The following is a 25,382-nucleotide window of genomic DNA, read 5'->3' as shown; positions in this document are numbered from 1 at the left end:
GCTGAAGAGGCTGGATTGCTGCTTTCTCACACGGACATATTTCTCCTTCCAGGAAAACCCTGTGATTCCGTTCCAAACAAAACATCCACATTAACTCTGATCGAATCTGTCTCTATTATTCAGTCAAACTATTTCTGTAGTTTATTTATTATTTCACAAGTAGACTTATATTAACACTGAATTGAAGTTACAGTGAAAATCCGCCATTGGCCGCACTCCGGAGAATTTATCAAGGCCCATGCATGGATGGATTGTCCAACATTGAGATCAGTGAGAGTCAGACGTGCACCCGCCAACAATGAAGAAGATAATTTAAATTAATTAGCCACCAACGGCCCAGAATTTTACATTGTCCTTCTGTCTTTGCAATGGGCAGATGTTCCGATTGACAAGGCAGCTTTTACGGTGAAACTGCATCCTGGATCCAGGGCAGGGTGAAAGGTGAGGCTTCAAATCAATTCACCAATGTGTCTGGGGACTGAGCTCTGTGTCTGATCATGTGTTCGTGCCCTGGGGCAGAATCCCAAATTCCATCAGGAAGACAGATTAGACCCCAGCAACTTTTCTGTTTTGGCATTAATGTGAGGATTGTGTGCTTCACTCCAGGAGTAATTCCACCAACAAATTAGGGATCCAACCACATTCCATCGCCTAAAACCAACACAGTTAAAATATGGACCACCTCATCCAACTAACTTGGAGCGAGCCCACTGGTGAATGCATTGCAGAACCTGTCATTCATATCTCACTGTGTAAGCACACCACACTGCACATTAAATGGCAGACGCGACCAAGACAAATTCCAAGGATTTCTCAGCAAGCTACCCAAATGTCAGTGACCGCTGTGAGTCACAACATCTCCTTCAATCTCTGTCTCCCTCAGGACAGGCTTTGATCCTTTACTTTTGAAGATCTAGTCTCTGAGTTCCAAGAAAAGCCACTTTGAATCGGACTGTGTCAGCCTTCCGATGGTTTGATGGGTGGAGAAAATGCATTTCAAGGTGACCTTCCGGGAGGAAGTGAGGGTGAAAGGCAGAGTGATCCAGGGAAGGATTTCTCATGAGTTAAGTCACGTCCACCAAGGGTGAGAAATAAGAAGGGACACATACAAGGAACCAGAGAGAGAGGCACACCAAGATTTCTGAGGTTGGAGGTGGTAAATCAACAGGAGATTACTTGGGTGGACAGGCTTGAAACACATGAAGAATTCCATGAGAATATACATTTTGATTTATTGATTTGACTTGGTTCAATTTTGTCACATGGCATAGTGAAAAATATTGTTTCTTTTGCGCTATACAAAGCATACCATTCATAGAGTACATGGGGAGAAGGAAAGGACAGGGTCCAGAATGTAGTGTTGCAGTCACAGCTCTGGTGAAGAGAAAGGTCAACTTAATATAAGGTTGGTCCTTTCAAAACTCTGATGGCAGCAGGAAAGAAGCTTTTCTTGAGTCGACTACGACATGACCTCAGAATTTTGCATCTTTCTCCGGATCGAAGTGCGAAGTGTGTATGTCTGGGGTGACGTAGGGTTGATTATTCTGGCTGCTTTTCCGAGGCCACAGGAAGTGTAGACAGAGTCAATGGATGGGAGACTGATTTGCGTGATAAACTGGGTGACTTTCACCACCCTTTGTACTTTATTGCAGTCCCGGTCAGAGTAGGAGCCATCCCAAACTGTGATACATCCGGAAAGGATGCTTTCCAGGAGCAGGTTAATAACAGCATAGTCTTGATATTGGATGAGCAATGAGCAGTTTGGGAGGAAGTTTATGGAATGTTCTGGATGTGACGTCAGCCCTGAAATTGTTGTAGAAATTATAATGTATATCGATCTCACGTTTCATGTTAATATTTCAGTGGTAATGGTTTAGTTCTGGGATGAGTAAAGTTGAACTGTAGAACATGTGAACATGGCACAGTGACACAGTGGTTGGCACTGCTGCCTCACAGTGCCAGGGACCCAGGCACGATTCTGGCCTTGGGTCACTGTCTATGTGGAAGATGGGTGTGTTAGGTTGATTAGTGATACTAAATGGCTTTTTAGTGTCAGGTGAATGAGTGGAGTAAATGTATGGGGTTACGGGGATAGGGCCTGGGTGGGATTGCTGTTGGTACAGATTCGATGGGCCAAATGGCCTCCTTGTGCACTGTCGGGGTTCCATGGTTCTATAATTCTATAATTTTGTTATTCTAGAATGAAAGAGTCTTGGAGCCGATGACAGTTAAATGTTTGCAGCCATATTGATGTAAGGGGCGAGCAGATTTAATGGTAAGTCCCAAAACTGGAGAGGGGCTTCCTTCACTGAAGAACTGGGAACACAGTGTCTCCACTGAATGTTTGTCTTTTGGCATTAAAGATACTTGTTGAAGTTTATTAGTATCACAAGTAGGCTTACATTAACACCTCAATGACGTTACTGTGAACATCCCCGAGTCCCCACTCCTGGGTGCCTGTTCGGGTACACTGAGGGAGAATTTAGCATGGCCAATGCACCCTAACCTTTCGGACTGTGAGAGGGAACCGGAGCACCCGGAGGGAAGGCATTCAGACACGGGAAGAACGTGTAGACTTCGCACAGGCAGTGACACAAGCCAAGAATTGAACCCATGTCCCTGGCACTGTGAGGCAGCAAGGCTGACCACTGTGCTACTGTGCCACTCTGAGGGAAATTAGTTTAAAAGCAATCAGTGAACCCTGAAAGGCCATGTTGTTATGGAGAGGGGTGGAGGATAAGAAACTTCTCTGGTTTCAGTTTATCTGTGTGTTGGCTGGAGAGGTGTCGGTTCCCGTTTGGACGTCATGTTGTTTGCAGATCACAGAGAAACGCTGGAACCCTTTACAGCTCAGTGCAGCTGCAAGACTGGAGTTGGGAGAAACCCGGGACAATGTTAGTTGAATGAAACTAGTGATTTGTGAGAAAGAGCTGGAATTGTGGCAGTAGTTAGAGGTGGGAGTGCATTTGTGTGAATCCCAGAGAACACAGGCCCAGGAGAAACAATGGAACCCTCGGAAGGCTGAGACAGTCCGAGTCAGAGTGGATTATCTGGCTACAATAGGGATACCATTCGCATACACACGGGGTAACGTCGGTGGAGGAAAATGCTTTAAAATGTTGGCGCGGGCTCGTTGGGCCGAAGGGCCTGTTTCCCTTGCCGGGTTGTACTTTGTTCTTTGTTCTTTGTTATGTGGGAATTCCGAGTCTAAGGTGAGATTCTCTGGCATCCCAGCTGCGTGTTTCCCACTGGTGGGAGGTGGAACGTTGTTTGCGAGTGGCAGGATTCTCTGGTCTGTCACTGTCATTGGGAATCTCATTGACACCAACCCACGTCAGCAGGAAACCTGCTGCTGGTGGGGCCAGAGAATCTCACCGGCTTAAACAGCCAGAGGATTCAGGCCTAACTTTCAAGCATTATGAGTTGAAACCTGTCCTGAGAGGAACATTGATTTTACGGCATGTTCTAACACACAATGGTCACTGATATCTGGGTGGACTGCTGAGAAATCCATGGAATCTATCTTGGTGGCATCTGCCATTTAAAGTGTTGTGTGGTGGACTTGACCACAACTTCCCTGCTAATGTGCATGTATCTCGTGTTAAAAATGAATATTGGAGTATAAGTTAGATGTTAGAGATTGTTTGACTTTGCGGACTTTGGAGATGAATTTTACATAGTTTGTTCCAAATCATTGTTTATTCTCCGAGTGGGTAACTGGCATTTCAAACTTTTGTCTCCTCTAAACACAACGTTACTGATCACTAACGGGATCGTAAGGAAATCAGGTCTGGAGTTCTTTCATGGACAGGAACGACACAAATAAGAAGCAACTGATGTGAACAGAGCCAGTACCCAGGGGGAGAGTCAAGTCAATGCCTGTCCGATTGGAAATACAGTGAGTAACAGAATACTGAAAGGACTGGATAGAGTGGACGTGGGGAAAGATGTTTCCATTAGTCGGAGAGACTCAGATCTGAGGGCACGGCCTCAGAATAAAGGGACGACCCTTCAGAACCGAGATGAGGAGGAATTTCTTCAGCCAGAGGGTGGTGAATCTGTGGAAGTCATTGCCATAGAAGATTGTGGAGGCAGGGTCACTGAGTACATTTAAGACAGAGATTGATAGTTTCTTGTTTGGTAAGGGGAGCAAAGATTATGGGAGAATGGGGTGAGAAGCTTATCAGCCATGATTGAATGGTGAAGCAGATTCGATGGGCAGAATGACCTCATTCTGCTCCTTGTGGTCGTATGGTCTAAAAGGCCAATTGGTTGGTAGGAAGACCAAGAGAACGTAATTCTCAAAAACACCCTGATGGTGTAGAGACGCTGTGACGAGAAACAGTCTAAAGGCCAGGGGAATAGTGAACCTGCAACTCTCCAAATTACTGTTACTGGTGATGGAATTATCCCCTGATCTGAAAATCATTTCACTCATGATGTTTTGCTGGATTGTCTGTGTCCCCACTGGCAGCTGTTAGGTAACTTCACCGAGCCATTGGAGGATTGGTTCAGGTATAAATCTGTGTGCTGCTTCCAATGCATTACGCAGAGCGCCAGTTGGAGGCTTGATCTCGGGAAGTTTCAGTAATCTCCGTGTAAAATGGGAGCAACCAAATCTGTAGACATCACTGTGATTGGTTATCCAATTCTTGTCATTATCAGTATCTCTGGTGAGTAACAGTAAACAACTATTTATTTTAGAAAGCCCTGGTTTCGATGTGTTATCTTTTTCTTCCCCCTTGCTGTCTGTTGCTGAATCCACGTTGACCATTGCTGCTCCAGTTTAGGCAAGAAAATAATTGTATTTTTCCTTATTTGCACAGATGTGTGGATCTGAGACAGATTTTTGACAGGATACTGTGATTCACAGCGGACGCTAATATATAGAGCATAGAACATAGAACATTACAGCGCAGAACAGGCCCTTCGGCCCACGATGTTGCGCCGACCAATTAAAAAGCAATGACCCTCTAATCTAAACCAATCCCTTTCCATCCATAAACCTATGCACGGATCTCTTAAACGCCCCCAAACTAGGCGCATTTTCAACTGCAGCAGGCAGGGCATTCCAATCCCTCACCACCCTCTGGGTAAAGAACCTACCCCTGACATCCGTCCTAGAACTACCACCCCTTAATTTACAGCTATGCCCCCTCGTGCTAGCTTTCTCCATCCGAGGAAAAAGGCTGTCACTGTCCACCCGATCTAAACCTCTAATCATCTTATATGTTTCAATAAGGTCCCCGCTTAGCCGCCTTCTTTCTAACGAAAACAACCTCAAATCCCTCAGCCTCTCCTCATAGGGCCCCCCCTCCATACCAGGCAACATCCTGGTAAACCTCCTCTGCACCCTCTCCAATGCCTCCACATCCTTCCTATAATGTGGGGACCAGAACTGCACACAGAACTCCAAGCGTGGCCGCACCAGAGTTTTGTACAGTTGCAATATGACACTGCGGCTCCTAAATTCAATCCCACTACCAATAAACACCAAGACACCGTATGCCTTCCTAACAACCTTATCTACTCGATTCCCAACTTTCAGGGATCTATGTACACATACACCAAATCCCTCTGTTCATCAACACTATTCAGAGTCCTACCGTTAGCCCTATACTCTACACATCTGTTATTCCTGCCAAAGTGAATTACTTCACACTTTTCTGCGTTAAACTCCATCCGCCACCTCTCGGCCCAGCTCTGCAACTTGTCCAAGTCTCTCTGTAAACTATGACACCCCTCCTCACTATCTACCACACCTCTGACTTTGGTGTAATCAGCAAATTTACTAATCCACCCAACTATACCCTCATCCAGATCATTAATAAAAATTACAAACAGCAGTGGCCCCAAAACAGATCCCTGAGGCACACCACTTGTCACCGAACTCCATGACAAATACTTACCATCAACCACCACCCTCTGTCTCCTATCTGCTAGCTAATTCCTGATCCAATTACCTAAATCACCCTCAATCCCATACATCTGCATTTTCTGCAGAAGCCTTCCGTGGTGAACCTTATCAAACGCCTTACTAAAGTCCATATATACCACGTCAACTGCCTTACCCCCATCCACCTCTTTGGTCACTTTCTCAAAAAACTCAATAAGGTTAGTAAGGCACAACCTCCCCGCTACAAAACCATGCTGACTATCTCCAATCAATTCATTACTCTCTAAATAACTATAAATCCTATCCCTAATAATTTTTTCTAAAACCTGGCCCACAACAGAAGTAAGACTCACCGGTCTATAATTCCCGGGAAAGTCTCTGTTCCCCTTCTTAAACAATGGGACAACATTCGCTATCCTCCAGTTTTTTGGCACTATACCTGTGACCAACGACGACCTGAAGATCAGAGCCAGAGGCTCTGCAGTCGCCTCTCTTGCCTCCCAGAGAATCCTAGGGTAAATCCCATCCGGACCAGGGGACTTATCTATTTTCAAACCCTCAAGAATATCTAGCACATCCTCCCTATCAACTGCAATACTGTCCAGTTTACAACCCTGCAACCCAGTGTTCTCCACAGCTACATTTATGTCCCCCTGCGTGAATACCGAAGAGAAATATTGGTTCAATGCCTCTCTAATCTCTTCCGGTTCCACACATAACCTCCTACTGCTCTCTCTAACTGGCCCTAATCTTGCCCTAACCAATCTTCTGTTCTTAACGTATCTATAGAACGCCTTAGGATTCTCCTTAATCCGATCAGCCAAAGTCTTCTCATGTCCTCTTTTAGCCCTTCTTAACTCACTCTTTAACTCCCTGCTAGCCAATCTAAAGCTTTCCAGCGCACTACCTGAGCCCTCAAGTCTCATCCTGACATAAGCCTCCTTTTACCTTTTAACCAGCAAATCAACTTTTTTAGTGCACCACGGTTCCCTAGCTCGACCATTTCCTCCTTGCCTGACAGGGACATACATATCAAGGACTCGCAGTAGCTGCTCCTTGAAAAAACTCCACGTTTCGGACGTTCCCAGACCCTGTAGTCTCCGAGTCCAACCTATGCTTCCTAATTCTCTCCTAATAGCCTCAAAATTACCTTTCCTCCAGCTAAAACTACTGACCCGAGGTTCATGCCTATCCCTTTCCATCACTAAGGTGAACGTAACCGAATTGTGGTCACTATCACCAAAATGCACACCAACTTCCAAGTGTAACACCTGGTCTGGCTCATTTCCCAGCACCAAATCCAATATAGCCTCACCTCAAGTTGGCCTATCGACATACTGAGTCAAAAAACCTTCCTGAACGCTTTGTACAAAAACTGACCCCTCTAATGAGCTAGAGCTATAGCTATTCCAATCAATATTAGTAAAGTTAAAGTCCCCCATAACAATTACCCTATTACTTTCACTCCTATCCAGGACCGTCTCCGCAATCCTTTCCTCAACCTCTCTAGAACTTTTAGGAGGTCTATAAAAGACTCCCAACAGGGTGACCTCTCCTCTCCTATTTCTAATCTCCACCCATACTACCTCAACAGACAAGTCCTCATCAAACTTCCTCTCTGACACTGTGATACAGTCCTTGAATAATAATGCTACCCCTCCCCCAACTTCTACCTCCTTCTCTACTCTGTCTGAAGCATTTGAACCCCGGAACCTGCAACAACCATTCCTGTCCCTGCTCTATCCGTGTCTCTGAAATGGCCACAACATCAAAGTCCCAGGTACTGATCCACGCTGCAAGTTCATCCACTTTATTGCGAATACTCCTCGCATTAAAGTATACACATTTCAAACCATGCTCTACTCCACCCCCACGATGCCGTGCATTGCAGTCCCCATCTATGCCCCCCTCACTTTCATCCCTGCTACTCAGGATCCCACCCCTCCTCTGAATCAGTTTAAACCCCCCTGCATAGCCTTAGCAAATTTTCCCCCCAAGATATTGGTTCCCCTCTGATTCAGGTGAAGACCATCACTCCTGTAGAGGTCCCACCTTCCCCAGAATGAGCCCCAATTGCTCAAGAACCTGAACCCCTCCCTCCTGCACCATCCCCTCAGCCACGAGTTCAAACTTTCCCTCTCTCTGTTCCGCTCGAAACTATCCCGTGGCACAGGCAAGAGTCCCGAGATAACCACTCTGTCTGACTTGGCCTTAAGTTTCCACCCCAACTCCATAAATTTCTGTTCAATATCCCCTTCCCTTATCCTCCCTATGTCATGCGTCCCCACATGAACTATGACTTGGGGCTGATTTCCCTCTCCCTTAAGAGTCCTGAACACCCTCTCTGAAACATCCCAGACCCCAGCCCCTGGGAGGCAACACACTAGCCCTGAGTCCCTACCATTACTTCTGACTCTCCTATCTGTCCCCCTAACTGTGGAGTCCCCAATCACCAGGCCCAATCTTTTACATCCCCTAACCCCCTGAGCCTTCACAACAGGCTCACCTCCAGAGACCTGCTCCCTTTGGCTATCTCCAGTTGATTCCTCCTCAACTGTAGCCTCCAGGACAGAAAACCTATTTTGGAGGGGAACAGCCCAAGGGGATTGTCCCCCCAGTTGCTTCTTTCCCCTCTTCCTAGCATATGGGTGGATTGCTGAGAAATCCATGGAATCTGTCTTGGCAGCATTTGCCATTTAATGTGCATTGTGGTCCGCTTGATCACAGTTTGCCTGGAAACTCACACGCATCTCATGTTAATTATGTTAATGTGACGGCGGCACAATTGCACCGTGTTTAGCACTGCTGCCTCACAGTGGCAGGGACAGGGGTTCCATTCCCGGCTCGGGTGAATGTCTGTGTGGAAACTGCACATTGTCCCCTGTCTGCAAGGGTTTCCTCCGGGTGCTCCGCTTTTCTTATACGGTCTGAAACACGTACTGGTTAGTTGCATGGGTAATGCTAATTTCTCCCTCAGTGAACCCGAACAGGCATCAGAGTGTGGCGAGAAGGGGAGTAATTATTTTTTCCAATTTCTTACAGCTAACCTGATGGCGATTGTGGTCCTGTCCCGGGGGAGGTGCGGCCTCTCCAAAGGGATGACCTGTTATATGATCACCATGGCGATAGCCGATCTCCTGGTCTGCATTTTTAATGTCACTCTTGTCCGCATCTTTCTCTATCATTTCCCGCATTCATTCTTGATGTACACCAGTTTCTGCCGTGTCAATATCATGATGCAAGTATCCAGCGTCCGAATGTCCGTCTGGTCCACAACATTATTTACTCTTGACCGTTTCGTGGCCATTTGTTGCCCAAAACTAAAATTAAAATACTGCACCAGGAGAACTGCCATTGTGATTCTAACGGCCGTGAGTGTACTCAGTTTTGTCATGAATATTCCGGTCTATTTCCGTTATGAACCCGACTATATTGTTGGCAATGTGCAGTGGGGCTGCCGCACAGTGAAAGATTACGTTTCTTCACCAGCATGGAGAACTTACAAGTGGGTCTCTCGCCTCTCAGTCCCATTTTTGCCATTCTCTTTGTTGCTGCTGTTGAATTCTCTCACCGTCCGTCACATCTTGGTGGCCAGTAGGTCTCGCAGGGCCCTGAAGGCTCACGGCCCTGGGGAGGGCAGCAGTGACCCCGTGTTGAAGAGCAGAAGAACGGCTATCGTCCTGCTCTTCACTGTCTCCGGGAGTTTTATGGTTCTGTGGACACCACTCGCAATAATTGACGTCCTGTTCGATTTCACCGAGATGCCTACCTCGGAAGATGTCAGTTTGCTTCACTTGGCAATGAGAATCTCACTCCTGATGATGTATTCCAACACCTGTACGAACACATGCATTTATATATTGACCCAGAGGAGGTTCCGGGAAGAGATTCTGAACTTGGTGAAATCTCCATTGATTCTCCTGTTCAAATTCCTTCAGTAATTGTTGAATAATGTCAAGCTTGGATTGAGTGGACATAGGGAAGATGTTTCCATTACTCGAAGAGACTGAAACCCGAGGGCACAGCCTCAGAGTAAAGGAACCAACCTTCAGAATCAAGATCAGGTGGAATTTCTTCAGCCAGAGGGTGGTGAATCTGTGGAACTCATTGCCACAGAGAGCTATGGGGGCCCGAGCATTGAATGTTTCTAACACAGAAATAGATAGTTTCATGATTGGTAAGGGGATCAAAGGTTACGAGGAAAAGTTGGGAAAATGGGTCGAGAAACATATCAGCCATGATTAAATAGTGGATAAGATTTGATGGGCCGAATAGCCCAATTCTACTCCTTTATCTTACAGTCTTAAGTATTGGAAGGTTGAGTTGATGGAGTTGGGGAACTAGTTATTGTTTGATATCTCAATTGGACCTCACCATGTGGCCAGTAGATCGAGGCAAGTCTCGCTGTTCACGGCTTCTCAATCTCTCACAAAATCAAGGGTTTTCATAACTAAGAGCTTGGGCCAATATTGTTGTCCTCGAAACACGTGGTCACCATTGACCAGAAACTCAACTGCACTCGCCACATTAATACCATGGCTACACAAACAGGTTAGAGGCTCGGGTAACTTGGGGGAGTTTTTGTTTGCCCAGAAACTGTAAAAATCCTACCCAAGATCAACGGATCTCATAGAGTCATAGAATCATAGTCATGGAGGTTTACAGCATGGAAACAGGCCCTTCGGCCCAACGTGTCCATGCCACCCCTTTCTTTTTAAACCCTAAATAGTACCAATTGCCCTTATTTAGCCCATGTCACTCTATACCCATCTTCCCCATGTAACTATCTAAATGACTTTAAAAGACAAAACTGTACCCACATCTCCTCCTACCTCTGGCAGCTTGTTCCAGACACTCATCACTCTCTGTGTGAAAAAATTGCCCCTCTGGACATATTTGTATCTTTCTTCTCTCACTTTAAATCTATTCCCTCTAGTTTTAGACCTCCTTACTTTTGGGAAAAGATACTGACTCTCCAGCTGATCATTGTCCCTCATTACTTTATAGATCTCTGAAAGATCACCCCTCAGCATCCTTCGCTCCAGAGAAAAAAGTCTCAGTCTATCCAGCCTCTCCTTTAAACTCAAACCATCAAGTCCTGTAACATTGCAGTCAATATTTTCTGCACACTCTCTAGTTTAATAATATCCTTTCTATAACAGGGCAACCAGAACCGTACACAAGATTCCAAGTGTGGCCTTACCAATGTTTTGTACAAGTCCAACAAGACGTCCCGACTCCTGTATTCAATGTTCTGACCAATGAAACCCAGCATGCCGAATGCCTTCTTCACCACTCTGTCCACCTGTGACTCCACTTTCAGGGAGCTATGAACATGTACCCCTAGATCTCTGTGTTCTGTAACTCTCCCCAGTGCCCTACCATTTACAGATGATCTTTCCATGGCCTGCCCCTCGCCCACTCCAATTCCCGTGACGGACTGGTAAAATTCCGGCCACTGTATCCAAATATGTGTGAAATTAATAACTCAAATCAAATCAAAATCAAATCAAACTGTGTCTATCCTGTGACACTTTGGCCCTCTGCTCGCACTACATTCCTGCTAACTGCTTCAATGACTTCCTGTACCATGGTGTCCAGGTCAATTTTCCATCATTGACTAAGTCCAAGGGTGAGAGAGACGAATCTCTGGGTTTTTAGAGAGTCAATGGATATTGGGGAATGAGATGGGAAGCAGAGGAGAGGAAGGAGATCCTGCTGATTGTATTGAATTCTTTTTGTTTCAAAACTGTACTGTATTCATAAAAATCTGAGTTAAATCATTGCAAGTCTACATGTCTATAAATTGCAAACAGTGCAGAATAAAACATTTTTACAGTCCTATTCAAATTACAGTCATTTCATTTCAAAGCTTAAAACTATATACATGCCTCAAAATTACTGTGTGCCGTTATTTCTCAGATTGGCACACAGTTACACAGGTCGAGGGTATTCTGCAGTTCCTGGGCCCTCGGTCTGCCTCCGTTAAAAGTCCTTACAGTGTGGCCTTTCCCCATTGTGTCTTTGCGGTGGCTGCTCCAAGCTTCAGCGCGTCCCTCAGCACGTAGTCCTGGACCTTGGAATGTGCCAGTCTGCAACACTTGGTCGAGGACAGTTCTTTCAACTGGAAGATCAGTGAGTTTCAGGTGGACCAAAGGGCGTCCTTCACCGAGTTGATGACCCTCCAGCAGCAGTTGATATTTGTCTCGGTGAGCGTCCCCGGAAACAGCCCGTAGAGCACAGAGTCCTGTGTCACTGAGCTGCACGGGACGACCCTCGACAAATATCACCTCATCTCACTCCAGACCTTCTTTGCAAAGGCACATTCCACAAGGAGGTGTGTGACCGTCTCATCAGCCCCGCAGCCACTTCGAGGGCAGCGTGCGGTGATGTTGAGACCTCGAGTGTGCATAAAGGATCTGACGGGGAGTGCCCTTCTCACCACCAGCCAAGCCAGGTCTTGGTGCTTGTTTGTCAGTTCTGGTGATGAGGCGTTCTGCCAGATGACACTGACAGTCTGCTCAGGGAACCATCCGACAGGATCCGCCATCTCCTTTTCTCTCAGGGCCCCAAGGACGTTACGCGCTGATCACTGCTTAATCGCCATGTGGTCAAAGGTGTGTTTGTGGAAAAATTTCTCCACGAAGGACAGGTGCTGTGGTTCACTCCAACTACTCGGAGCGTTCCGCGGCAGTGTGGCCAGACCCATCCTCCGCAACACTCGGGACAGGTAGAACCTCAAAAAGTAGTGGCACTTGCTGTTAGTGTACCGAGGATCTACACACAGCTTGATGCAGCCGCACACAAAGGTGGCCATCAGGATGAGGGCGGCGTTGGGAACGTTTTTCCCTCTGTTCTCTGGAGATTTGTACATCGTCTCCCTCCGGATGCAATCCATCTTTGATCTCCAGATAAACTTGAAGATGGCCTGGGTCACTGCTGCAGCGCAGGATTTGGGGATAGGCCACACCTGCACCACGTACAATAACCCAGAGAGCACCTCGCACCAGATCACCAGGTTTTTCCCTGTCATGGAGAGGGAGAGTTGCTCCCACAAGCTCAGTTTCTGCCTGACTTTCGCGATGCGCTCGTCCCAGTTTTTGGCGCATGCCCCTGCCGCTCCAAACCATATCCCCAGCTCCTTCAGGTAATCTGCCCTGACGGTGAAGGGGACAAAGGATTTGTAGGTCCAGTTCCCAGAGAACATGGCCTCACTCTTGCCCTGGTTGTCTTTGTCTCCCGAGGCCAGCTCGAACTGCTCGCAGACCTGGGGGAGCCTGTGGACAGACGAGGGGTCCGAGCAGAAGACAGCCACGTCATCCATGTACAGGGAGGCTTTGACCTGCGTGCCTCCACTGCCTGGGATTGTCACCCCTTTGATGCCTGGGTCGCTTCTGAGGGCCTGGGCAAAGGGCTCAATGTAACACACAAAAAGGATGGAGGAGAGAGGACAGCCCTGACTGACTCCAGACCTGATTTGAAAGCTATCTGATTCCCACCCATTGACTGAAACTGTGCTACTGATGTCTGTGGAGAGCAGTCGGATCCAATTGCGGATTCCCTCCCCAAAGCCCATTTTGGAGAGCACATCCATCATGTAGCTGTGCGATATTCTGTCAAACACCTTCTCCTGGTCTAGGCTGATGAGACACATATCCACCTGCCTGTCCTGCACGTAGGCGATCGTATCCCTGAGTAGCGCGAGGCTGTCAGAGATCTTCCTGCTGGGTACAGCACAGGTTTGATCAGGATGGATCACTGACCCCAGAGCAGACGGGACCCGGTTGGCGATGACTTTGGCCAGAATTTTATAATCCACGTTCAACAGTGAGATGGGTCACCAATTTCTAATTTCTTCCCTTTCCCCCTCCTGCTTGTAGATGAGGGGAATGATGCCTTTCCTCATGGATTCTGACATCCTGCCTTCCCGAAGCATACTCTCGTATACTTCCAGGAGGTCCGGGCCCATCAACTCCCACAATGCCGAGTAAAACCCAGCCGGTAAGCCGTCACTTCCGGGAGTTTAACCCTTCTGAAAGAACTCGACTGCCTGGGTCAGTTCGTCCAGAGATACCAGTCTGTCCAGGATTTGAATGGTGGAGCAGCAGGCTGGTGGGGGCCATACAGTCTACTCCTGCTCCTATTTCTTATCATCTGATGCCCACCGTGTTTTCCTATTCCTTTTGTTACGACACAGACGTTAATCCCCCAAAGAGGAATACCTCACCTTGTAATGTGTTAAAAGTGTGTGTGAAAGTCTGAACCGTCCTTCAGTCATGTTCAGCGGTTAACTGACAGAAAAACCTGTCACTCACTTTAAAATAAAAATTTAACAATTTATTTATCTAACAGGGAACTTTAAATCAACATTAAACACAACGAAAAAACAAGATTCTACTGGATTGCTGTTCAAATAAACACAATATTATTTCATTAAAAAAGATGGAATTTAGACACTCTCAGACCACATCCAAGCAGGAATTGTGTCTTTCGGAAGGTTCCGGAGTTTCTCATTTGATTTCCCAATTTGGTAACTGTGGGTCAGAGGGTGTTTTCTCTTCAGAGATATATAAAGCTGGCAGGGGGGAGAGCTGGTCACTCCCTCTTCAGACTTGAGAGGTGACAGTTGTTAACACCTCTTTTCCCTTTTGCACAATCTTTTATACCTGTGATGACCTATCAATTTTCCCACAACTGGATTGGTCTGATTTTTTTTCAACATCGTCAAATTCAAATTGTACAGGTTCTTGGTAGCTGAACACCAGCTTTAAATTATTTGGGTAAATTCAAATGTTCAAATGCCTGACGACTGTTACCAAGGCAACTCTGCTTTCTGGCCTTGGAGAAAAATGTTTCAGCTTGGATTCAGTGTGTACTTTTCATTTTCAGTGCGGCACGGTGGCACAGTGGTTAGCACCGCTGCCTCACAGCTCCAGGAACTTGGTTCGATTCCCGGCTTGGGTCACTGTCTGTGTGGAATTTACACATTCTCCCTGTGTCCACGTGGGCTTTCTCCGGGTGCTCCGGTTTTCTCCCACAGTCCAAAGGTTGATTGGCCATGCTAAATTGACCCTGAGTGTCTCAGGATTTGTGTGTCAGAGGGATCTATGCCCTCATTGTGAACATCCTCTGGACTCTTTCCAAGTCCAGCGCATCGTTCCTTAGATACGGGGCCCAAAATTGCTCACAATATTCCAAATGGGGTCCGATCAGAGCCGATACATCCTCAGAAGTACATCCCTGCTCCTGTATTTTAGCCCTCTTGACATGAATGTGAGCATTGCATTTGCTTTCCTAACTGCCGACCGAACCTGCAAGTTAAGCTTAAGAGAACCTTGAACAATGACTCCAAATCCATTTGTATTTCTGATCTGTGAAGCGTTTCCCCATTTACAAAATAGTCTCTGCCTCCATTCCTCGTTCCAAAGTGCATAACCTCACACTTTTCCACATTGTGTTCCATCTGCCACTTCTTTACCTACTCTCCCAACCTGTCAAATACTTCTGCACCCTCCTGCTTCCTCAATAATACCTGCCCCTCTTCATGTTTTTGTATCATCTGCAAACTTAGTAACAGTGCCTTCAGTTCCTTCCTCCAAATCGTTGATGTATATTGTGAAAAGCTACGGTCCCAGCACCGTCCCCTGAGGCACATCACTAGTCACTGGCTGCCTTCCGGAGAAGACCCCTTTATCCCCACTCTCTACATTCTGCCAGACAGCCAATCCTCTATCCGTGCCTGATCTTACCCTTTATACTTTGGACTCTTCATTTCTTTTATAGTCTGCTGTGTGACACCTTGTCAATGGCCTTTTGGAAATCTAAATAAATCCTGTCCATTGGTTCTCCTTTATCGAACTTCCTTGTTACCTTCTCAAAGAACAGATTTGTGAGACATAACGTCCCCTTGACAAAGCCATACTGACTCTGTCCTGTTTTATCACGCACTTCTAAGTACTCCACAATCTCATCTTTAATAATGGACCCTAAAATCTTGCCAATGACTGAACTCAGGCTAACCAGCCTATAATTTCCCATCTGCTGCCTCCCTCCCTTCTTAAACGTTGGTGTTACATGAGCTACTTTCCATTCCTCTGGGACCCTCCCTGCCTCCAACGATTCCTGAAAAATCACCACCAATGCCTCCACAATTTCCTCAGCAATCTCTTTTATAACACAGGGGTGCACTCCATCTGGTCCAGGTGCTTTATTCACCTTCAGACCTTTCAGCTTCCCCAGAATCTTCTCCTTAGTGATGGTCACTGCACTCACCTCTGCCCCCTGATTCTCCTGAAGCTCTGGCATCCCACTGGTATCTCCCACCGTGAAGACTGATGCAAAGGAACTATTCAGTTCTTCTGCCATTTCTTTGTTTCCTATTATTACGTCTCCAGCCCCATTCCCACTGGTCCAATGTCTATTTATGCCTCTCTCTTAGCTTTTATACATTGAAAAAGAAAGCTTCCTATTTTCTTTTATATTCCTAGTTAGCTTACACTCATATTTCTTTGTCTTCCCTCTGATTGCTTTTTTTAGCTGTCCTCTGCTCACTTTAAAGTCTTCCCAATCATCTGGCTTCCCACTAATCCTTGCCACTTTGTTTACTTTTCCTTTGGCTTTCATATTTCCCTTGACTTCCCTCATCAGCCATGGATCCCTCATCCTCCCTGGACCATGTTTCCCCTTCCTTGGGATGAATTTCTCTTGTGCCTTCCGAGTAACTCCCAAAAACTCCTGCCATTGCTGTTCCACTGTCTTCCCTGCTGGGTTCACCTTTCCAATCAACTCTGGCCAGCTCCTCCCTCATGTCTTTGTAGTTGCCTTTATTTAATTGGAATTCCATTCCATCTGATTCCAGCTTCTCCCTCTCAAACTGCAGGGTGAATTCTATCATACTGTGATCACTGCTCCCTAAGGGTTCCTCCACCTTCCATTCCCTAATCCAGTCTGTCTCATTACACATCACCAAATCCAGAATTGCCTGTTCCCTCACAGGCTGTGCCACAAGCTGCTCCGAAAAACCATCCCTGAGACATTCCACAAATTCCTTTTCTCAAGGTCTAATACCGACCTGATTTTCCCAGTCCTCCTGTAGCTTGAAGTTCCCCCATGATAATTCATTTATTGCCTTTTTTATGTGCCTTTTCTGTCTCCTAATTTATTTGCTACCCCCATCCTGACGACTGCGAGGGGCCAACACATAATTCCCATCAGGATCTTTTTTTGATTCCTCAAATCCACCCACAGAGATGTTATGCCTTCTGATCCTCGATCGCTTCTTCCTATCATAGAGTCAGAGGGTCAGAGGGTCAGAGAGTCAGAGAGGTTTCCAGCATGGAAACAGGCCCTTCAGCCCCTTTTTAAACTCCTAAGATAGACACAATTTCCCACTTTTGGCCCATATCCCTCTCTACCCATCTTACCCAGAAAGTTTATTTATTAATCTCAAGTAGGCTTACATTCACACTGCAATGAAGTTACTGTGAAAATCCCCTAGTCGCTACACTCTGCACCTGTTTGGAGGCACTGAGGGAAAATTTAACTTGGCCAATGCACCCTAACCAGCACGTCAGTCAGAAAGCGGGACATCCAAAGGAAACCCAGACTGACATGGGGAGAAAGTGCACACTCCGCACAGACAGTGACCCAAGCCAGGAACTGGACCTATATCCCTGGTGCTGTGAAGCAGCAGTGCCACCCACTGTGCCACTGTGCCAATTGTTGAGTGTTTTCTTTAAACTCAGAGGCTAAGAAAAATACAAAAACCTGTCGAGCCGGTTACCAAGGCAACCCCGCTGCTATTGGTACTTTTAAACAAATGTTGTAACCTGGAGTCTGTGTGTAATCTGCATTTTAACATGAAACTCAAAACAATATTAAATGGGACCACACACTGTTGTCTTTCACTCCAACTTTTTTAATTAATCTTTCAGTTCTTCTTATATTTTTACAAAGTTAACTTCACAACATGATTGCTCCTTTAAGGGCAGCACAGGAGATGAGGGTCACCTGACTTGAGGGACCAATCGGGACAGAGAGTGTGGAATCAGCCCCAGGAGTGGAGTCCTCTCTCAGGCAGGAGATATCTAGAAGGCCCAGAGAAGACATGTAGGAACTGGAGCAGAGGGTGGGCTGCTGCCAGAGCTGCTGGAGGGGGAGGGGGAGAGGCTGCAAGCTTCTCCTTGTTAATAAATGCTGGTGTGATGCAGTCTGAGCTTGCATCATTACACATCTCTTATCCAGAGGAGGGACTAAACAATAATATAGGAGAAAGAGCAGCAAGGTGGGGTCTAATGTGGGTGGGGCCTAGGGGTGATTGGTGTGGGTGGCGGGGGGTCCCTGTACCATTCTGTAGATAGGATTGGTCGGGGCTGGGGGTGGACAGTGATTGGGATGGGCTGGGATGTTGGTCTGCAGGGGGGACTCTGCCTCCCGGGGGGAGTGTCTGCCTCTGGTGGGGTGGTCACGGGCTGGGTCTGCCGGAGGGGGATGGAGGTGTATCGTCACTGCTGGGGGTGGGGGTGCTGGAGACCAGGGCACTGCAGGATGGGAGGGGGGGTTGGGACTGCCTCGGGAATGGACAGCGGGGCTGTGATTGGGCTGTGGGGTGGTCTGGAGGGACAGCAGTGTGGGGGTCCCGGGGTGGTCAGCGATCGAGCGAGTGGGATGCTGACAGTTCGGGGCCACTGCACGTGTGCAGAGTTCTGGAACTGGTGACTCTGTCCTGAATAGGCCCCCCCGAGCTTTTAATGATATTCACAACTGTGACCTCTGCATTGCACAGTGGGAGATTCCAGTCTGAACTCACACTGAAAAAAACAACAGTGATTTACAGCATTTTTCAAACCAATTCAGCACTTAGAATTTTTTTGGGAGGATCGGGCCCCAAATTCTAACTTGACAACTGGGAGCAGACTGGAACGGTGAACCCACACCCTCACTTTTCTCAGTAACCAATCTGTACCTGCCCTCCCCGGCACCAATCAGCCTTACACAGCATCAGTTTCACACTTGCTGGCTTCATGGTCACTTCTGGGCCCATTGGCTGCCCAACAGGTGAAAAAGCCACCCATTTGTTTCAATGGGTTTCTGTAGTGACAGATTCAACAGAGTGAGTCTCAATACATTATTGTAAATCTCCCAGTGTAGTGGTCACAGCCGGTGAAATAATATTGTTATTTCTTGAAAGTAATCGGAGAATACGACAGTATCAGATCATCAGAAATAGGAGCAGGAGTAGACTATATGTCCCCCACCAGCCTGCTGCTCCACCATTCAATACAATCAGCAGGATCTCCTTCCTCTACTCTACTTCCCATCTCATTCCCCAATATCCATTGACTCTCTAAAAACCCAGAGATCCGTCTCTCTCAGCTTTGGATTTATTCCAAGGTGGATAATTGACCAGGACACCATGGTACAGGAAGTAATTAAAGCAGTTCAGTGGAATGTAGTATTAGCAGAGAGCTGTAGATCGGAGGCTGGATGCAGTTTGATTTCATTTGATTTTGATTTGATTTATTAATGTCACACATATTGGGATACAGTGACTGGAATTTTCCCAGACACATGTCACAGGGATCAGTGTGGGTGAGGTGCAGGCTATGGAAAGGTCCGTTAACCTCGGGTGGGATTTTCATGGTTTGAGACAAGTGAGGCCATGAAATCCCAACCAGTAAAAAACATTGTTTCCTGAGAATAATACAGGCAAAACATACAGTACATAGAGTACATGGTGGTGGATTCCAGTCTCAGGACAGGACGTGAAGTCAATAATGAAGGCTGTCACTCCATTCCAGCACTGAGGGGGTGCTGCACTCCCACCGGTGCTGTCTTTCATAGCAAACATTAAATTGAGACCTCTGCTGTCCTCTCAGACACCAGTTAGACGTCAGCTGGAGTATTGTTTGCAGTTCTGGGCGCCATGCTGTAAAGTAACATCACCATAGTCCCAGGTGACCCTAGGCTGTTCTGCACTTTGAGTGGGGAGCGGTGACTGGTGGTGATTTAACCTGAGGGTCACCACACCTCAGGCACGGGGCAAGGTGGGACCTTCACGGATAACCTCATCTGGTGGGAATTGAACCCACACTGATGGTGTCACTCTGCATCAGTAACCATCCAGCCAGCCCCTGAGCTCAGTGGCTAACACCAGGAGTGGGACTGACAGGCTGTTCAAGTCAATGGAGAAGACTTCAGCATTGGGGACGTGGGTTCACTTCAACTCTGGGGCAAGCTGGACACCGGATATGGAATTGGCCCCCCACAGTGACTGATTTTCCTCTCTGTTGATGGGGAAGGTCATTGGATTTGGAGGCCAGCTCTCCGACACAGCCAAAAGTTAAAATTAACATCGGGTCCCCCCCCAGCAGTTGTGAAACAGCTGAAGAGGCTGGATTGCTGCTTTCTCACACGGACACATTTCTCCTTCCAGGGAAACCCTGTGATTCTGTTCCAAACAAAACATCCACATTAACTCTGATCGAATCTGCCTCTATTATTCAGTCAAACTATTTCTGTAGTTTATTTATTATTTCACAAGTAGACTTATATTAACACTGAATTGAAGAAATTCCTCCTGATCTCGATTCTAAAGGTTGGTCCCTTTACTCTGAGGCTGTGTCCTCGGATTTCAGTCTCTCTGACTGATGGAAACATCTTTCCTACGTCCATTCTATCCAGTTTTTCATTATTTTAAAATTACTTCAGGAATTTGAACAGGAGAGTCAATGGAGATTTCACCATGTTCAGAATCTCTTCCCGGAACCTCCTCTGGGTCAATATATAAATGCATGTGTTCGTACAGGTGCTGGAATACATCATCAGGAGTGTGATTTTTATTGCCAAGTGAAACAAACTGACATCTTCCGAGGTAGGCATCTCGGTGAAATCGAACAGGAGGTCAATTATTACGATTGGTGCCCACAGAACCATAAAACTCCTGGAGACAGTGAAGAGCAGGACGATAGTCGTTCTTCTGCTCTTCAACACGGGGTCACTGCTGCCCTCCCCAGTAAAGGGTCGAAGGCTGTCCTGAGGGACACAGAGTTTTAACGAGATGTTGTGACTCACAGCGGTCACTGATATCTGGGTGGCTCACTGAGAATTCCATGGAATTTGTCTTGGTCGCGTCTGCCATTTAATGTGCAGTGTGGTGTGTTTGGCCCTTTGCCTCAGAGTCTGTTATCACACAGAGTCACGGTCCTCCATGGGGTATTTTTGTCTGTGAACAGTGATGTTTGAATGACAGGTTCTGTAATGCATTCACCAGCAGGGTCGCTCCAAGTTAAAGTTTATTTATTAGTCACAAGTAAGGTTTACATTAACACTGCAGTGAAGTTACTGTGAAATTCCTCCAGTCGCCACACTCAGGTGCCTGTTCGGGTCAACGCACCCTAACCAGCACATCTTGCAGAATGTTGAAGGAAACCGGAGCACCCGGAGGAAATGCATGTAGACACAGGAGAGAACGTGCAGACAGTGACCCGAACCAGGAATTGAGCCCGGGATCCCGGTGCTGTCAGGCAGCAGTAATAACCACTGTGTCACATGCCAGAAGTGTTCTTTTGTAATTTCACACATCTATATGTCGGGTGCATGTCTGATCTTGGTACGTACAGTTCCGGCAGTTTTGAATAGTAACATCTTGTGGTGATTGTCCCTTTAAGGACAGCACAGCAGAATAGGGTCACCTGACTTGAGGGACCAATCGGGACTGCGAGTGAGTAATCACTCCAGGGAGTGGAGTCCTCTCTTGGGTAGGAGATATCTAGAAGGCCCATAGAAGACATGTAGGAACTGGGGCATCAGCTGGGCTGCTCCCATAGCTGCTGGGGGTGAACATAAGAGCTTCAGAACATACCAACCAGGAACAGGATGAAGCCATCTGGCTCTTTGATCCAGCTCTGCCATTGAGTAAGATCATGATCTTTCCTTGGACTTAACTCCACTTACCCACCCGCTCACCACAGCCCTTGATTCCTTTACTGTTCAAACATTTATCTCTCCTTGCCTTAATCCATTCAATGAGGTGGCCTCAACTGCTTCACTGGGCAGGGAATTCCACTGAATCACTACCCTTTGGGTGAAGATGTTCCTCCTCAACTCAATACTAAACTTGACCCTCCGAATATTGAGGCCATGCCCCCCTCGTTCTAGTTTCACTGCCAGTGGAAAGAACTTCCCTGCTTCTATCTTATCTGTTCCCTTCATAATTTTAAATGCTTCTATAAGATTTCCCATCATTCTTCTGAATTCCAATGAGTATAGTCCCAGTCGATTCGGTCTCTCCTCATAAGCCAACACTCTCAACTACAGTTAGCAACCAAACGTATACTTGCTATAAGAGTGTTGTCAGTCTCGAAGATTTCAGAGAGAGATTCTGAGTTGCACAGATGTTGTAACCTTCTGTCTTTAAACAAACCCCACCCAGAATGGAAAGTTATTTTTGCCGTTGCTATGTAGCTGGAAGCTTCCATTAACCACAACATCACATGACCCTGTCAATCACAGCCGAACTTCCATTCCTTCAATTCAAACTCCTGGGGATCTTTCATGTTTGGAAACAAAAGTCCATTAGCTGTCTCCTAAGGAAACAGTTCATGGCTAAAATGAGTAATTATCCTTCTCTCTCAGCATCTGAGCTGTATTCCCTCAAGACATACTGACTACCTGTTGTAAGTAACTGAGCTTTAAAACAACCCCCTTAACATAAAAAATATATAATTTTACATCTATAGGCATATTACAAAATGGTCATGCACATTGCACAGACATGTTTTTTTCAGTTGTTATTTTATTTCTATGTGCCAGGAGATCCCTGAGACAGCTCCGCTGTGTCTGTCCCCCTGAGAGATGTTATAAAGCAGAGGTTGATCCCCCTCTGTGAACGAACACTGAAACACCCACAGAGGAGTACCTCACCCTATAATCTGTAAAAAGTGTGTGTGAAGTGGTGTGAACTGCTCTTTAGCAACTTCTCGTGGCAAACTAAAAATAAATCCCTGACACTCTCTCTAATTTCAACACATAACAATTTATTTATCTAACTAACACTGAACAAATTAACCAAACTATTACTATGTCCAAATAAACACGATTCAAATGGATTGCTGATCAGATAAATACAATTCCCACTCATTAACAAAATAGAATTCAGTCACTCTCAAAATTACAACCCGTGTGGCATCTTCTGGAACATTCTGAGCCTTCTCGAGTGATTCTTCAGTCTGGAACCTTTTCTTCTTTGGTACGTTTGGTACATCGATGGCACTTTCTCCAAGACATAGACAAGGCTATAAGAGGCAATGATTCTTTCGCGAGAGAGAGGGAGATAGAGAGAAAGAGTCATAGAGAGAGAGAGAGAAAGAAAGAGAGAGAGAGAGAGAGAGCTGAATAGAGAGAGATAGGGAGAGAGAGAGAGATAGAGAGAGAGAGAGAGATAGAGAGCTGAGCAGAGAGATGGAAAGTCTGACAGATGACACTTGCTCTCTCTTCTTTGTCCCACTGCCCCCTCTTTTATACCCCTGATGACATATCAATATTTCCCACAGTAGGATTGGTCCTGTGTTGTCAAACCATCAGATTCAAATCTAATAGGTTGTTCTTTCTTGAAGTGCCTCATTCAAATTGATTGGCTAAATTCAAAACCCTGTTGCCTTGGTAACACTGCTGCTTGGCCTTTCCATACAAATGTTTCAGCTTGGGTTCTCGCAGCACAGAAAAAGCACCACCTTGTAACAGGACAAGGCAATGGCCCCCCTCCCCCGCTCCCCCCCCACCACCCACATGCCCCACACACACACCACCTGAGCATTTTACAATTTTATTTACAATTTCACAAACACCAGTTTCTAACTTTGCAACAATGAGCAGACTGGAAAGGCCAGGCCGCACCCTCCCTTTTCTCAGCACCCACCCTCTACCTGCCCCTCCCCGGCACCAATCAGCCTTACACAGCACCAGTTTCACACTTGTTGGCTTCGTGGTCACTTCTGGCCCATTGACTGTCCGACAGGTGAAAAATTCAGGCCGTTGTTTTCCGTTTGTTTCAATGGGTTTCTGTAGTGACAGATTCAACAGAGTGAGTCTCAATACATTATTGTAAATCTCGCAGTGCAGTGGTCACAGCCGAAAAAATAATATTGTTATTTCTTGAAAGTGCTGTGAAGTTGTATTTGTAAAGATGTAAAGAATGTAAGAATGCTTGAGAGGAAAACACATCATGTGGTCCCTTTAACCGCTGGTTTTGATTTCAGTGCTTGCAGGTTTAAAATCATGGAATCAGAGAAACCCTACAGAGCAGAAAGAGGCCATTCGGCCCATTGAGTCTACACCAACAGCAATCCCACTCTGGACCTCGACCCACAACATCACATATTTACCCTGATAATCCCTCTAACACACAAATCCTGAGACACTCAGGGTCAATTTAGCATGGCCAATTAACCTTTGGACTGTGGGAGAAAACTGGAGCACCCGGAGGAAGCCCACGTGGACACAGGGAGAATGTGTAAATTCCACACAGACAGTGACCCAAGCCGGGAATCGAACCAAGTTCCTGGAGCTGTGAGGCAGCGGTGCTAACCACTGTGCCACCGTGCCGCACTGAAAATGAAAAGTACACACTGAATCCAAGCTGAAACATTTTTCTCCAAGGCCAGAAAGCAGAGTTGCCTTGGTAACAGTCTTCAGGCATTTGAACAATTGAATTTACCCAAATAATTTAAAGCTGGTGCTCAGCTACCAAGAACCTGTACAATTTGAATTTGATGATGTTGAAAAAAAATCAGACCAATCCAGTTGTGGGAAAATTGATAGGTCATCACAGGTATAAAAGATTGTGCAAAAGGGAAAAGAGGTGTTAACAACTGTCACCTCTCAAGTCTGAAGAGGGAGTGACCAGCTCTCCCCCCTGCCAGCTTTATATATCTCTGAAGAGAAAACACCCTCTGACCCACAGTTACCAAATTGGGAAATCAAATGAGAAACTCCGGAACCTTCCGAAGACACAATTCCTGCTTGGATGTGGTCTGAGAGTGTCTAAATTCCATCTTTTTTAATGAAATAATATTGTGTTTATTTGAACAGCAATCTAGTAGAATCTTGTTTTTTCGTTGTGTTTAATGTTGATTTAAAGTTCCCTGTTAGATAAATAAATTGTTAAATTTTTATTTTAAAGTGAGTGACAGGTATTTCTGTCAGTTAACCGCTGAACATGACTGAAGGACGGTTCAGATTTTCACACACACTTTTAACACATTACAAGGTGAGGTATTCCTCTTTGGGGGATTAACGTCTGTGTCGTAACAAAAGGAATAGGACAACACGATGAGCATCAGATCATAAGAAATAGGAGCAGGAGTAGACTATATGGCCCCCACCAGCCTGCTGCCCCACCATTCAATACAATCAGCAGGATCTCCTTCCTCTACTCTACTTCCCATCTCATTCCCCAATATCCACTGACTCTCTAAAAATCCTGAGA

Source organism: Carcharhinus amblyrhynchos, unplaced genomic scaffold, assembly GCF_965287045.1.
Source record: "Carcharhinus amblyrhynchos unplaced genomic scaffold, sCarAmb.v2.hapA scaffold_40, whole genome shotgun sequence".
NCBI lineage: Eukaryota > Metazoa > Chordata > Chondrichthyes > Carcharhiniformes > Carcharhinidae > Carcharhinus > Carcharhinus amblyrhynchos.
Note: the sequence above shows the minus strand (reverse complement) of the source record.